The sequence below is a fragment of the Cupressus sempervirens genome, chromosome 4, assembly GCF_028749045.1.
Source record: "Cupressus sempervirens isolate cs-2001-9-10 chromosome 4, ASM2874904v1, whole genome shotgun sequence".
Lineage (NCBI taxonomy): Eukaryota > Viridiplantae > Streptophyta > Pinopsida > Cupressales > Cupressaceae > Cupressus > Cupressus sempervirens.
The window spans coordinates 286,184,153-286,197,141 of NC_143121.1; positions in this window are offsets into that span (position 1 = coordinate 286,184,153).

Here is a 12,989-nt window from a genome sequence, read left to right on the forward strand (position 1 = left end):
GACTTTGGATCATTCCATTAAATGACACCTTGATTAAAGGATTTTGATTGCCATAATGGTTAGAATGTAATAGTATCTTTGACCTGTTAAATATAACCCAATTTGAAATTTAGATCTTCATTCACTCATATATTGGTTCATTTACTGGCCTCCGTTAACATCTTCATCTCTAATCTTCTTGGAATTCCTTCAAGAATCACATTTCAATAATCTATTCTCACTTCTACTCCATTATTCTTCTCTTCATAACTTCTCTTTAAGATCTCCAATCAATAATGAACCAACCTTAGAAAATATCTCTTATTCCTCCTTAAATAGGTAAATTTCATCCTTTTCCACTTAAACATCATTTTGGATCTTAGGGTTAGGATAAATTCATTGAATCCTTCCTTTATTTTGTTCTCCTTCTCCTTCTACAATATTTTGATCAAATACTTTCATTTAATTTCATAAAAAAATTTCTTTATGAATTAAATATGTGAACTCATCAATCCTAATCATCCATGTGCTTTGACTAATCCAAAATTCTAACTATGTCATCCTTGAACTCAATTCTTTTCAAAAACTATAACTTTTGTTGTCTTGTGACAATCACTATGTTCTTATGATTGGTCATCATTATGTATCTTGGCATACACTTCCCATCTTGCTCGGCCATTACTATTCTTAGTCACTACTAATAATTCCTTCATCAACTTTATTGACAATAACTAAAACTTGGCTAAAACTATTTGTTCAGTTTCTTCCTAAGTTCCTTAATCGTTTGCTTCACTTGGTTCATTGGCCGACCAATACTGATACTTGGTTAAGATTAGCATTTAACTTAACTCTTTTTATTTCATGCATACATCAATTTCAAATATCTTCTTCACTTCATGTATTTATTGAGCAACATATTATCTTACCAATGACTAAATTATTAAGTTCCCATTGTATTTCTATGGTACTTAACTTCTCATTCTCCCACATCATCACTAGCTCACCTTGTTGTCTCCTCTTTTCAAATCCTCATCATCAATCAAACAATATGGAACTCTATACTATTAGTAAATGTCTCTCCAATAGGTTTGACAATTTCTTTCTAGTAGATTTGACATCAATGGCAACATAATAATTATTCTAATTATAGTTTCCAACAGTTCTCATTGTCAAAGATTACTCTCCATCAAAAAAATTCTCATCACCCTTGAAGGTTTTCCTTATAAAAATCTTAAAGATGGACCTTGTGATCCTTTGGATTATCATGTGACATCTCAAACCAATAATACAAGAAATAATCCTCAACCTACTACTTCTCTCTTGCCTTATCAATCTATGCTTCATCATCCACCTTCTCTTCCTCAAAATCTTGGAATGGAATATAATATGGTAGCACAATCATGTGATACCCATGCCAAAATTTATCTTTGGGAACTTATTTAAATCTCTCCTACATATCATGAATACTTCCAAAAATATTTAATCACTCTTCCAATTACACTTCCTAACCAAGATAATATCAATGCATTTTTGTAATGCACAACAACTATGATAATCCCAACTCAAATTGTATTTAGTCAAGACAATTGTCCTTGTAAATAAATTCATGATCACTATAATTCTCTAACAATAGATATCCTTATCAATGGTAACCTCATTCATAAAACCTTAATTGATAATGGGTTTAGGGTTAAAATGTTTGTAGTATGGACATACTCAAAGAAATTAATATTGATCTTTCAACTATTGAACTTGATAATATTCCTATCAGTGACTTTGATAATGTTTCTAAGAAACATTTAGGCATCATCACTTTACCTATCAAAGTAGGTTTGGTTATTTTGAATACTCTCATATACATTATGCCTTAACCTCTTAACTCTAATCTTCTTTTTAGTAGACCTTGGATACATGCTATGCATGCTATTTCTTTAACTCTTCATTAAAAAATTAAGTCTAACTACAATAATGTGATGTACACTCTTTTTTGTAGATACTAAGACAAATAGTTGTCTAAATGTTGAGGAGAAACAAGGTCAAGAATCAAATGATGATCCTCCTACAAGTTTTATTTCAAAAGATTATTAGGGATCCTTAGATTTCACACCAAATTTTATTTGAGATTATAGAGTTCCTAACCTTTTATTTATGAAGTCTAAACTAATACCTCTTTCTAATAACTTTATTTTTAGACTTCTACTCATGATTAATTTTTCAAACTTAGTGATACATCTACTTTTTATGGTCTTAAATATTATGGATTCACTTAAATGGATTTAGTAAACAAAAAGGAAAGAAATTTACCTTAGGCAATGGGGCCATGAGTATTCTTATTTAGGATTTTGTAAAAAATAATCTATCCACACCATGCCCAATCATAATTTAGGATGTGTAAAACAAATTCATCTAATTTACCATGATGGATGCTAAAATGTATAAAAAAAAAGTGGCACACTTTTATAAACCCTTATACTTGAGAATACCCATGATGAAGAGTATTCCAAGTGGCAGCTTATAGCTCTCTATCTATGATGTGTAAATGTGAAAATAGTAGAATTGTGGCTCTCAGATGAACCAAAGCTATGCTACCCTAGTGCCCTTGCAAGGTGCACCATCTAACAAGAGATTCAAAAGGTAGAGGCAATGAGTGCCTATATCCAAGAATCCTCAAATAGGTATGCAATGCAAATGGAAAGAAAACTAAATGGAGTGCAAGATGAAAGGTAAGATAAAAATAATGAGGATTAAAAGCCTTCTTATTTAAACTATGTGAGTTATTCTAAATCATAGAGGAAACTAGGCTAAGAATTCCATAATACAAATACAATGAGAGCTAAGCTAAAAAATTTTAAAATGCAAGAATATTCTAATTCTTCAAAAGCTCTAAAAGCACCTTGAAATCCTATAGAATAATGTTAGTAAAAAGCATGAAGTTAGAGAATGAGGAGAGAGCCCTTTCTTTTAAATAAAATGGACATTTCAGATTAAAAATTAGGAGAGGCTTAAAAGGGTGGATGATGCATCTTGAGTGATCAATGTGCACAACCATATCACCTAAGAAAGATTCATGGTAATGGCTAAGAGGAAAAAAATGTGTGGAGGGAATTAAAGTTATTTGAAAATAGAAGATTCCTCTTACATAGAAAAATGTGCATTCACGTGCAGGCAAAATGTCTTTTCCTCTTATATTTAAAATAGGAATAATGCTTTATGTGTGCACACTTATAATGAGTGGAAAGTGAGAGATTTATTTAAATAAAAGGGAGCAAGTTCTTTCAATCAAATAAAATAATTATGATAAAGTGGTCAAACCATAGGTTATAATTGAATAAATAGAAAAATGATGATATAATCAAAGATAAACAACGAATAAATTAAGAAAAAATTCTAGAAAGGGGGCTCAAAGTCTAGATGACCATTTTTGGGTGGTACAATTATGGTCTTGGTTATCATGGATTTTCTTAAAATGGATTTGGTAAACAAGGAAATAAAAATTTCTTAGACAATGGGGGAGGAGAATTCTTATTTAGGATTTGGTAAACAACTAGCTATCCACACCATTTCCAATCATAATTTCTAGGATGTGTAAAACAAAGTGTTGAATCTCATTCTTTGTTTGCATCCTCTTCTTCATCATATAACATATCTTCTCCTATTAATAAAGAGACAATTTTACTAAACTTCTTTTTCTAAGGTGATTACTAGACCTAAATTCAAAAAGAAATATAGTCAATAACTTATGAATCTTTTATTGTGCATGTATCACCATTATCTCAATCACTATACTAATGATTGTCAAGTTTTACATTACAAGACTAAATATCTCTTTAATTATGAATTTATTAACATATCTCCTTATGATGAGATTTATTTCAACTATGATTTCTTAAAAAAAAAATCCAAGTCCCTATTATGTTTCTCCACACCATGCAACACTATTAATATACATTTTTGAAGCTCATTGTCATACATGGTATAGTTTGTAATTAGCATAATATGTCCTCTCTTCCCTTATTCCTAAACTTGGGGAGCAAGGGAACCCTACACAATTTTCTCATTCTCTGAAGGATCCACCATTCCTTTGGTTGTGTGTTATTTGTTTATCTTGTGACATCCAATCTTACATCATTTTGTAATTGGGGTTCCATAGTAGATAAATCACTTACCTTGGAGGCTCATAATAATGTATTTTGATTAAGTAAAAATAGGTTTTGAAAGGACTCAAAACCTTTTAAATCGAAATGAGAAAAGACTAAGAGAAATTATGCATCAGAACTAAAAAGATAAACATTCCATAATAGAAATCCCTAAAACAACAATCACTAGTGTGTTATTTTTTACAAGGATTTCCTTTTTCACTTCTTGCAAAGTATCTTGTCACATTCTTCCCTTTTATGGTCTCATAGGAGCTATGCCATCTTTGGATTGGGCAAGGTTTTTCTTGTGGATACTATCATTCTTCATCACTTCTTTAAAATTTTAAAATAAGAACTTATTTTTCCATCATAATTGGGTGGGGGAGAGAAGGTATACATAGTCCCATATATATATTCATTTTAAGAAAATCATATAGAGTACACTAGCATAACACAACTTTCTAGGGTTGGTTACTCTTCTTCTATTTTCATGTATTAGATTTGTTGACTAGCATATGCCACACACACTTGCTAGACCATTTCACCTATCATAGCACATACATAAACCATTCTCATGGTATAGGAGTACTATATCATGAGGATTTAAAGATACTACAAGGTACAAAGTTTGTATGATTGACTATTAGAAACACAAAACCACTAGACCATTTGATCCTACTCCTTTTGTTTCATGGGATTGACTATCAATCACACAAGCATGCTAGACTATTCAATCTTATCCCTTTGGTTTGTTCCACAATAAGGAAGAAAAACCTTACTGGGAAAGTTGATCTCTCTCTCTCTCTCTCTCTCTCTCACACACACACACACACACACACACACAAAAACACACATAGATATTATGAAAATAAATTATCCTATACAAATGAAGAAAAAAGGAAAAAGTAAAAGGTAGCATTTGTGCATTGTTTAAAAAGCATGGAGAACAAGACACTATTAAACATACAACTAAAAGGTTACCAATCCATTGGTGCATACATGATCATATTAGAAATTACTTTTGGGATAGATGGTGGATTGTATTTGATGCCCCTCCCTACAATAATCATGAGGCTCCAATATATTTCTTAAAGAAATTGTATTGTGAATTTGTCCATGGGGAGATCCCCAATTATTTTGATATATTAGAATCTTAGGGTAGAGGTGGGGGATCATCATTTGAGAGGGCTAGGGACACATTGTGACCCTAATGTAGTTAGGGTTCCTATTATCAAGCCATAGGTTAAGCATGTGATTATTCCTTTGGTTGTGAAGGAACATGTAGAGACTAGCATTCTAGGGACTATTAGTTCTTTGATGCAGACCCTCATTGATTGTGCCAGTCCATTAGTTGAGGAGGAGCCTTTTGTGCATCACATTTATATGTGCACATCATGTGGATCCTTATGCACATTTAACAGTCATGTTGGAGACAATATGGATAATGTGCTAGTCACTGATGAGTTCTTGAGTGACACATTTGGCACTGACACACAGGTAAATCACAATTATAATAAACTAATTTGATCACATTTTGTATGTATAGTGAATGAATAATTAATTAGCATGTGGTCCTTGCTGTGCTCCTTGAGCTGGCACTGCTACCATAGTAGCCTGTCCCCCATCTCCTGCACCATCTCCCTCTCCTCGTGCCTGCTCTACTGGTGGAACTACTCTAGGTACTGTCAATCTGATTGGCTGGTGTGTTGCCCACCACTGTGCATATGCCAGTGTCATACGAGCATCTCCCCTGTCCTGACCATGAACCCATAGCACTCTATCCATCGGTAACCATGATGCTCGGGAAAATCGCAGCGTCGTCCCCCGACCCCATAGCCGACCATACTCGTGAGTCACTATAGGATACAGGAATCTGTCTGGAACCACATCCTGGATACGCCCAAACTGTCGTCGCACCCGAGAAGGCATATATCGCATAATAACGTGAGTGGATCGACCAATAATCTAGCAATCGGTCTGAGTAAATGGGAGGTACATCTAATCCTCTGTATCATCCTCACCCCTTGCTGCATGTACTCTCCCTCAGTGCTCTACTCCATAATAAGGAGTCCAGTCAAACATGATGATCTCATCTAGGCACCTGCACCAGAATCCCACTAACTCTGTCGACGTATACTGGATAGGAGGCCGATATTTGCATGCGTATGGCTCTCTAGGCTTCCTAGTCTCTCTCCGTGTGATGGTTTGAGTAACTCTGATGTGCTCCCAAGACTAGACCATCAGTAGTGTCAGTCTTGGTCCCATAGTGCGCTGTGTCCGGTATGCACACATGTGTAGATCATGGTACAACTCTACTAGGATGGTCTGTCCCTAGCGATAGACCTCACCATCCTCTTGTAATAGGGTGCTCAACACCCATGCCCAGCCAATAGGCCACCCATGTCCTACATGATTTGGTAGCATCTGCCATATCAAAGAGGCTAGATATACTGCCAGTCTCGGTAATCTCTGCTCCAAGGCTCCCTGCCAGGATAACCAGGATCGTTGTACAGGTAGTCTCTATCGTCGCCTACCGAAGCACTCTCTCAGGAAGGGATCAGCTCCCTCACATACATACTCTGGATATGTGCCTCTGACCCGCACTCTAAGGATCCGCCATACATCCAGGAGAGTGATGGGAGCCTCCCCTGTCGGTAGATGGAAGCTCCCTGTGGGTGTATGCCATTGCTCTATGAGAGCCGATAGCTATTCTGTGTGAGCTCTAAAGTCTAGCCACTCGTGGACATGCTCCAGTCCACACAATCGCACGTGTCCCCTGTCCATGTTTGTAAGTCTCTCCTGTATCATTATGGTCAGTGGATAGTGCTCCCGTGACCTAAACAGCACCGTGCCCTCCTGCACCATGGACATGCAGTAAGTCAGTCATTTCATTTCCAGAATGGGGCATTTCATGCTCGCCATTTCTCATGTTTGTTGCGTCCAACGAAGACGCTGATCGATAGAGACGTTGATCAACGCAGATGCCAATTTACAGAGATGCTGGTCTGCGCTTACGCAAAACCTATCTTTCATCTTCGCTCTACTCTCAAAGACGACATGGCAAGTTCTGTCATCTCCGAGGCCACTTACCTAGCACGCAGATGACAAACTATGGTCTGTCATCTTCGTTGATCTTGTCATCTCTACAGGCGTCGGTATCCCTTCTTTGTTGTCCGCACAGACGACAAGGTGGAGACTGTTGTCTCCGCTCGGGATTGTTTTTCGCCACATTTAGGGCATCATAAATGCTTCTAACCTAATCTACCTATCAAATTACCAAGAGGATCAGATGACTCACCGGTGCCCCCACCGTGGCTAGTCTCTGGTGCTCCCAAACGTGCTCACCAAGCTGCAATCTCTCGATCGGGTCCATAGCTACTTTGGATGCTCTTCTCATGTTGTGACAATGACCTTCCTATGGGTCCTTTAGAGGCTTATGTAGAGCCCGTGGACCCTATTTGCGCCCTTCTCTGCTCTGAGCCATGTCTGTCTCATGATTTCTCCATATTTTCTCCTATTTTTCTCATTTTTTTCTTTCCCTTCTTTCCGTTCCAAGACCTTTTCACGAAAAATTGCCCAAATTTGTATTTTTTCTGTGCAATTTCGGTGAGAGGGCATCAGGATTCTCCTTCCTTCTCTGAGGCAACCTGCATTTTATTTTCTTTGATATGATGTCGTCTCGACATCACATCAAAGAGGGGCAAAATGTATACACTAGAAATTGTCCCGAATGACTATTAATTTAGTTAATAATGGTCACATTCTTCTACTTATTTAATTAAAATTATTTTAATTAAATAAGTTCATTTTTGGCCTAAGTATTTAAATTCAATTTAAATACTTCTTAGCCTTAACATGTTAAATTTAAATTAACACATGATCCTCCACATATTTCTTTTTTTAAATAAATTTTATTTATTTAAAATCCTCCATATCCTATTAATTTCTTCTAGACCTAAATTAAATTAAATTTTATTTTATTTAATTTTTATCCTAATCTATAAGCCTAAGAATATGTGTACTCTTATGAGTTGTCATCATAAGGGTTTGCATTTCTTTTTAAGCACATGGTGTCTACAACTTGAGAACTTTCTACACACATGTGCCACCTCATCATTTTATCCTCCCAACCAAGGATATGAGATAAGGAGATAAGGTGCTTAATTGTTAATCCTTATCCTTATCTTTATCTTCTAGACACCCTCTAGATGTTTCCTGAGAGTCTTTAAATAGAAGCCTTGTCTCAAGCATTGTATATAGAGGATTATTGGATTGCATTGACACACCATCGCTTTGAGTCTAGAATCACCACACTGAGAGCTTACATTATAGGTACATTTCCATATGGAGTTCATAGGCTGCATCTTGGTGATTGGTTAGTTGGTAAGGTTTACATTTTGTATTGCAGTTTAGTTTTTATTGTGCATTCATATTTAGTTTACACATTCACTTCTAGTTTTAGTTTTCATTCTAGTTATTAGCTTGCATTCATAGATAGTTTTCATCATTTTATGTTCATTGCATCATAGAGTACCTTTGAGTGTGACTTCCTCCATAGTCATATCTTGAATGTATTCATCTTTTTATATAGTCTAGGATCATATTGCACATTCACTTTGCACTCACACTCACATTTGCACTTCCACACAAGGGATTTATTTATTGTTGTGTTTGTGAGAGCATACCAAACATACCCTCAATCAGAGATACACCAACAATAGCTACACATAGCTCCCCTTGTTGAGTATTAGAGGTGGTTGGAATTTTGGTTTGTTGGTTGCTTTTGTGAATTTCTTTCAAATTAGCTTGATTCCTTAGGCTTCCAACAAATTGCACATTTTTCCAGCACACAGATGGTATCTTCATGTGATTCGAGATGTTGGCATCTTTAGGATTTAAGGGGTCCTTGGTAGAGATGTTGTTTATGCTTTTATTTGATATTTTATCATGGTGTCTTTTATGTCATGGTTTTCTCTTTATTACCATTTTAGAGTTGTGATATGATACAATTTTTTTAAATGATCACCATGAGCATGTTATCTCTTTGGAGGAGATTATTTATATCATTATTTAATGTTTATGTTCTTGATTCCATGGTTAGAGCTTTGACATTGATCTTGGTTTAATTTCTTGGTATTGAGCACTTTGATCATTGGCTTGATACTTCATGATAGTCCTATGTTGTAGTGGAGTTTTTTATGGAGTGATTGACTATAGGCTCTTGTGGATACTTGGAGACTTAGGTGAGGCTAGATTTCTCTTAAGATGAAGGACATGTTGTTGAGACATATAATCTTGATGAGATTTCAATAGAAAGTTGAAGGATTCTATACCTTTATTGGATGTGAGTTTAGTAGAGACCTATGAGGAGATTGTTCTTGGATAAGTCACAAGGTGACTTTCATATCTTGGAGGAGCACTCTTGTTCCCCACTCTTGGTCTACTTGAAAATTTATCACTTGAGAGGAATTTTCCAATGTTACTTTCAAGAACTTTATCTTTTCTTTCATTTTCATGGATCTTGAGGTATAGTTAGATGGTGCTAGAGGATTCATTGTGAGAGATGGATAACATGACCATATCCTCTAGGTGTATTTTCATTTATGATGACAATAGGAGATGGTAGTGGGCTGATTTCCTAAATTGGGAAGCGACATTGTTTGATTTTCTTTGAGAGGCTTATATCCCTGTAGATTTTTTATATCATGTTATGTTTGATCTCTTGAGGTTGAACAATTTTGGATCTTTTTGTGCCTTTTCTCTTGGGGTTGTAAAGGAGACCATACTTGACACATTTTACTTTTAGAAGTTCTCGTAGAAGGACATGCTACATGCTCATGATTTGCAGATTCTTTCTTTGGTCTTGGTTATCTTCTTAGATGTTTTGGTTCACATAATATTGTTTTTGAGATCTATTGGAGCTATGGTGTTCACTATTTTGTCATTATTTGCTAAAACTTGTACTTCATTATTTTTTGTGATGACAAGGTGGCTTATTTATCTCATTTCTTTGTTGCATGTGGAGAACACGAGAGAGTTATGGAGACTGGATGAGAGAGATGTTTCTTAAAGTGTTTTTTTCTATAAGATTTGCATATCTTTGAGGATGGTCCTTGGTACTACATGGTTGCGCTTTCTTTGCATTATTAATAGTAAACTTGGTATGCTTTTGATTTTTCAGATTTGGCATTACCCATGTAGTGGGAGTTCTTGTATGTGCTTGGTCTTCATCGATAGGTTTGCAAAGAGAGTTTGAGGTTGTAGTTTATGGCTTGCTTATGTTGTTGGCATGAGGTTTTTGCTATTGGATACCTTTGAGATATGGGTGTTTGGATGGGTTAGCATTTATTGTGGATGTTATTTTCAATCTCCTGGGTTTATTAGTTTTTTTAGATTATGGGTTTATTAGTTGTTATAGTTGATGTTTTATCTTGTTTTATGGAGGATGACTTCAAAGGTTTGTTGGGCTAAGAACTTGATGTTTTTTAAAATATTTTTTGTAGCTGATGAGTGTAGTGGAGTGGTGGTAGTAGCGTGTACCATTTGTTATCACATGGATCTTATGTTTGTGTTATTTAGATAGATGTCTAATTGGAGCATGAGAGCATATGTTATTATTTATGTTGTTTCATGGATGGTTGTGATGATATAGTTTCATTAGTTTGAACCTTGCATTGTCTTCATCAGGTGGGAGATTATTGGGACAAGGTGACTCATCCTTACCATGATTTAATCTTTTGTTTGTGCTTTCTTGCAAAGTTCCTAAATGAAGTTGGATTCTTCCAAAAGAAAAGACTTGGAGTAGACAAATAGAAAGCTTCTATTTTTTAGTGATTTATTCTCTTATGCTATGTTTTTTTGCAAGGGTTGTGTATAAGGAAATTTCTAAAATAATTTGTAGATGCGTTGAATGTAGACACTTTAGAAACTATTTCCTCTTGTATGAAAACTCCATAAGTACAAAGCATTGTTGTAGAGAATTAGGTGAGATATGGGAAGTTATTTGCATAGGGTTATGCTACTAGATTTTCTCTAGAATGGAGCAAGATGTAAATCTCCATGTGAAGGCTAAAAATGTATTGTAACTTGTTGTTGAATAATACATTAGCTTGATGGTTTGAGGGTCAGATTTTTTAACCTAGAAAGGTTTTCCCCATGTTTATATGTGCTCTCTATTCTATCTCATTCTTCTAGTTGCATGATTTTAGAATAATAATTTGTATATTGTAATGCTGCTGAAATTTCTTTAGATTCATAAATTGCAATAACTTTCCTTTAAGGTTTTAATTGTGTTAAATCAACTATGTTTGTTTTTGCTTTTATGTCATAGTAGTATGCACTTGTATTTTCTTATTAGAATTTGTTCGAGGAACTATTGGATACAAGATGTGCATACTAATCTCAGATGAATTTTTGGGGTGCTCACATTTCCCTTCAAATAGTTCTAGTTAACTTTTTAAAATTTATGTTTTAGCTTCTTTGGGAAGTTGGTGTGGTTAGAACACAAACTATTTTATTTAGCTAGTCAATTCTTCTATTATTCTTTAAAATATATTTGATTTTAATACTCAACATTTACTATCAAACAATTCATCCTTAAAATTCCATCATTATATATATTCTCAATGAATGTAGTCCAAATTTTGTCCTCTTGATTAACATATTTTAATATTTCCATCCTTCATTTGTAATCTCCATATAGTTTTGTTTGTTATAAATCTAAATAATAAATAAATCTTGCTTGCCATCTCTTGTCTCTACTGAATCAGTAGAGATGCTTCTACATATATATGTTCCATACCTATTACATGCTCAATATTATTTGTGGATTAGTTAAATAGATGCATCTCTTAATCATTTTGTGAGTATCCCATTAATTGTCATCCATGTACATCATATACACAACACAAATACTAAATCAATCATCCTAGTCCTTTAACAATTGGTTGTGGTAGAGGTGATTGAATATAGGGTTTAAGATATGTGTTAAAGAAGATGATTTCAACTAGTTAAATAGATGTTTCCAATTATAGAAACCAGAATAAATGTGACGATGATTTAACACATACCTTAGTACTTTTAAGGGGCACACATATTTGATCCTTATTGTGATATATGCAAGAGTGCAATAAAACCTGTGTAGCCAAGCGTGACACACTTTCATCTTTAGAGACAAGTATTAATGGGATCAAACATCATCAACCTAGATGGAAATTCAAAGTGCCAACCAATGGAAAAAAGAAAAAAGAAAATTTTTTTGTAGTTATCAAATAGAATTTAGAAAGGAAATAGAAAAAACTATAAATTAACCACTTGGAAAAAAAACTTTTTAACTACACAAGATCAACTGTGTTGTGAACCAAGGTCTAGAAGTAACAAAGTGAAGAGTTGTACATATAATAATGCAGATTCAAACTCAGCTACAAATAGTCCATAGGTAAGGCCAGTTTCAAACAAACTGAGTTACAATTGACCAATCACAAACTAAAGAAAAACATAATTAACTTTTTAAATTTAGTTTCTTTAAATCTCAATATGAAAATCTACAAAATATATGCCTTTGTAGAAGAAACCTATGGAAAAGAAGTACAAATAAAAATTCCAAATGCTATTCCAAAAATGGTCCTCATTACAATCCTCAAGTTTCATTTGACTACTCTAATCCTCAACTACATGCTCAAATAAGATGAAACCAAATGAGAAATTACATGTAATGACTTTTACAAGTGAATAGTAATATGTGTAATGTTTTGTAATCCACCTAGAACCTAGATTGTATAGTGCTTTTAAAAAGCTCAAAACTCCCATTGAGAATCATGTAGGATTCCTTAATTCAAAATGAATCTAAGTAGTAGAGTTTCTATATAAAACATA